Source organism: Arachis duranensis, chromosome 6 (assembly GCF_000817695.3).
Source record: "Arachis duranensis cultivar V14167 chromosome 6, aradu.V14167.gnm2.J7QH, whole genome shotgun sequence".
In the NCBI taxonomy this organism is placed as follows: Eukaryota; Viridiplantae; Streptophyta; class Magnoliopsida; order Fabales; family Fabaceae; genus Arachis; species Arachis duranensis.
Window position 1 is genome coordinate 4,902,571 of NC_029777.3, and position 4,430 is coordinate 4,907,000.

Genomic DNA, 4,430 nt, shown 5'->3' on the forward strand with positions numbered 1-4,430 from the left:
TCATAGTTCTCAGGGTGTTTTTCAACAGAATAATTCTAATAACCACCAGTTTTAGTCTTCTCAGTCCCAACAAAACAATGATTTGGAAGCAATCTTGAAAAGTTTTATGCAGGAAACCAGAGCCTCAATAAGAAACTTGGAAGTGCAAATGAGCCAAATGAGCAAGCAATTAGAAGAAGAGGAAGATGCACAACCTCCAATACCATTGGTAAGTAATGAAAAAGAGATTGCATTAGAAGAAAGCTACCAAGAAGAAGAGATGGAAATTGAGGAAGCTTGCAATGAGATAGAAGAATTCAAAGGAGAGCACAAGGGAGTGGAGCTTGCAAGACCTCTTCCAAAGCCATCACCATCCAATACAACATTTATGTGGGTAAAATTCCTATCCTTAATCCTTACATTCCCACTTGAATATGGGCTACTAGAGACGGATGGTCAACTTAGAGTTCTTTGTGGCATTAAGAGTAAGAGGAAGATGGTTAGTGGCAAGAGATGTCAAGCAAGGTTCAGTATGGTTGCATGCTCCAAATCAAAGTGCAAGGATTGGTGTAGAGCTCACTTAAATGAGTCTAGAAGGTTGTTTGAATGTCTCTTTGAGAATTCAGATTGCTTGCCACCAGGTGGAAATAATGGTGATCCACAAGAAGACGGACGTAAAAGCAAGATTTGGGACCCTGGAATTCATTCCCACAATCAACTCTCTTGGGGCCTTATCATTTGCTTCAATTTGCTCAAAGGCGTTATACGCCTGGTTTGGGATCTCGGTAGCCATTGGAATTACAAACATTGGTAGAGATTCCTAGACCAGTACAAGCATAAGCCACCATGACAAGGAGCTCACCACATGTCCAACTTAAGGACTTTAACTAAAAGTGCTTGGTGGGAGACAACCCACCGTGGTATGATCGTTTCTTTTCATTCTTAGTTGTTTTTCGTAGTAGTAGTTTTCGCATTTATTTTATTTTTATTGAGTTCTTACTAATTTTCTGATCATGCAGCTATTTTATCTCAAGAACCGAACACCTCAAGCTAAAAAAAATGCCATGCGACGCAACCGCATCAGCAACGCGTCCGCGTCGCAAGGAGAGGGGAGAAAATAAAAACGAATAGAGAGTCACGCTGGAGCGTGGCTGGAGCCGTGCAAGTGGCACAAATCACCCCACGCGGCCGCGTGCCCTGATTTTCGACATAAAAAGGGTGCACAACCAATTATTGTGCTGGAGTGGTGCTGGCTTGGTGCTAGACGCATAATCCCTATCACGCGAACGCGTCGCTGACGCGTCCGCGTCATTCCCTTCTGAAGCCACTCACGCGATCGCATGCCCCACGCGATCGCGTCACCCCAGAATTGGCAAATATTTAAATTCGAACAGAGAGTTGTGCAGGCGCGAGGCTGCACTCGTGCCCGAAGCATAACATGGTTCACGCGACCGCGTGACCGACGCGACCGCGTCAACTAACTAAAACGCAATCACGCGAACGCGTGCCCCACGCGTTCGCGTCGCTTGCGCCGCCTAGTTTTCTTTCTCTCTCTTTCCCAATCCTAATTCTCTCTTATGCTTTTATCCTTTTATTTTTCTCTCCTCATAATATTTGTCTCTTCTATTTTCAGTTCTTATTTGCTTGAGGACAAGCAAACCTTTAAGTTTGGTGTTGTTGGACGCTGCGCTTATTGGTTTTCTGGCACCAAAAGGGAGGTGAATCATCTTCACGGAGGAGCACAACCTGAAGAATAAAGCGAGCACTAGGATAACTAAGGTGGTTGAGTTCCTTTCATTTTTATTCCTCCTTTCTTTTTCTATGTTATGTTCTGATTTTCTGCTATCTTGCTTTGTTTATTGCATGATCTTTTATTAGTTAGAATCCTAGGACTAGTTTAGTTTCTTTTTTTTATGCTAAAAAGATCTTTCATGTACCACTCACTGAACTTGAATCTAAAAAGAAAAGAAAAAGAAGTGATGTATTGCATGAGAAATTGAGTTTAATTTTAAGAATAGTCTTATTTACTTAAATGTGGTGGTATTTTCTGTGATTTTTGAATGCATGATATGAACAGTGTATATTTGAATTTGAATTAAGGGATGTTGATATATAAGGAACAGGAATTTAGAGAATTATTATGCTTTCTCTGAAATAAATAAAAATTTAATCCTTGAAGCAAATGAAACAGCAAAAAAAAAAAGAAACTAAAATAAAATAAAAACAAGGTCCAAGGCTCTGAGCATCAATGACTAGGGAGGTCAGACATGATTAAAAGCTCAAAGAGTTGTTTTCCTAGTCATATGCTTGTGGTGTGATTGTGTCAAGTAATCCTTGAGACAGAACACTTAGAGTCGAGATCAATTATATTTAACAGAGTATGCCAAAGGCTTTGAGCACCACTGTCTTGGGAGTAATTAAAAGAAAAATCAGAACTCAAAGAGAGTTCCCCAGTTAAGTGCTTGTGGTGTTTCTGTGTCAAGTAACTCTTGAGACAAAGCATTTAAAGTCACGGCTAGGCTCAAGGTGCAAAGCACCAAAGAAAAATAAATTAAAGTAAATGTTGTTGTGTTTGAAAGATTAAACTGAAATGTAAAGATCACAGAATTCATAATATCATCCGAATTCTAATTCTGAATGACAATAACATTCTTGATTCAAAGGAGAGTGAGATGCCAAACCTATTCAGGATTACAGTTATAAACCCCACTATAAAAAGAGACATGAGCTTAATCGAACTCTCATTCTCATGCAGATTCACATCATAAGCTTATATTAGTTTTGGTTGCTTGAGGACAAGCAACAGTTTAAGTTTGGTGTTGTGATACGTGAGCATCTTATCTATCTTTTCCTAGTGAATTTGCATCTAAATTGTTGAGTTTAATTTAGACTTAATTATATTTTAGCCACTATGGATGCTATTTTGAGTTTTGTGCAATTTTATTTATTTTAGGTAGCATTCGGAGGGATTTGATGAAGTTTCTGCAGAGAAAAAGAAGAAATCAAAGAGATGACCAGCAAAGACCGACGCGGACGCATGGCTCACGCGACCACGCGGAATGGAGAAATCGTAATGATGCGGTCGCGTGCCTGACGTGAACGCATGGACTGGAATATGCACAAATGACGCGAACGCGTGGGTGACGCGGACGCGTCACATGCGCGATCTGCAATAATTCAAAAAACACTGGTTACGAATTTCTGGGCTATTTTGACCCACTTTCCAGCCCAGAAAACACAGATTAGAAGCTACAGAATGGACAAAGCAAGTGGTCCCCATCCATCAACTGAAAATCTGTTAATTAATTTGAATTTAAATTCAAATCTTATCTTTTAGGAAAAGATGTTATCTTAATTTAAAATATTAGATTTTAAATTAATTAGGATTAGTTATAAAAAGGGGAGACTTCTCTTCTATTAGGGACAACACATCACATTAGATTAGAGGAATTCCATTAGGAAATTCTATACAAATTTACATTCTACATTCCATGAGCAACTAAACATCCACTGTTAAGGTTAGGAGCTCTGTCTATTTGTATGGATTGATCTTATTACTTTTTCTATTTTAATTTATGTTTTGGATTTATATTTAAGAATTGTTTTCGTTCTTTATCTTATGAATTTGGGTGGAACGGAAGTATGACCCTCTTTCTATTTGAGTTCTTGTATAACTTGGAAAAGCTCTATACTTGAACAACAACTTGAAAACAAATTCTCCTAAATTTTAATTATCTGAATTTAACAGGATACGTGACATAAAATCCTTTTATTTCTTGGGTGTAGAGTTTTTGTGGCATGCAAACTGGAATTTGATCATGTACCCTTTAATTAGAATTAATTGACCAAGGAATTGGCAGTTAATGAATTTTAGATGAGACTAGGAAGGTCTAAGGAATTAGGGTCTAGTCATATATAGTTTGCCATAAATTAAATTCTACATAATTAAAATAGTTAGTAAGAAAAGTTAATCAGGAAAAATAGATAACTCTGAAGCCTTAACTATTTATCCATATTTTATTCCCAATTTATTTAATTGTCTATACTTTTGATATTCTAAATTCGAACTTAAACCTTTTGAACATCTCAAAACCAATTTTTGCTTGCCTAACTAATCCAATCAATCAATCATTGTTGCTTGATCCATCAATCCTCGTGGGATCGACCCTTACTCACGTAAGGTATTACTTGGTACGACCCGGTGCACTTGCCGGTTAATAGTGTGGGTTGTAAATTCCGCACCACCTCACCACCTCTATTTTACATCCTAAATATAAAACTTTGTATGGTAGAGTATTACACTGTTAATAAAGTATGACTTGTTTTATTAAATAGTCGGCTCAGCTTTTTAATATTGAAAGAATCACTCTCTCAAGACAAATTTAATTAATGAAGATTGAAAAGTTAGACTTTGTATGTATATAAATAAAAAAAGCAATACTTGAAATATA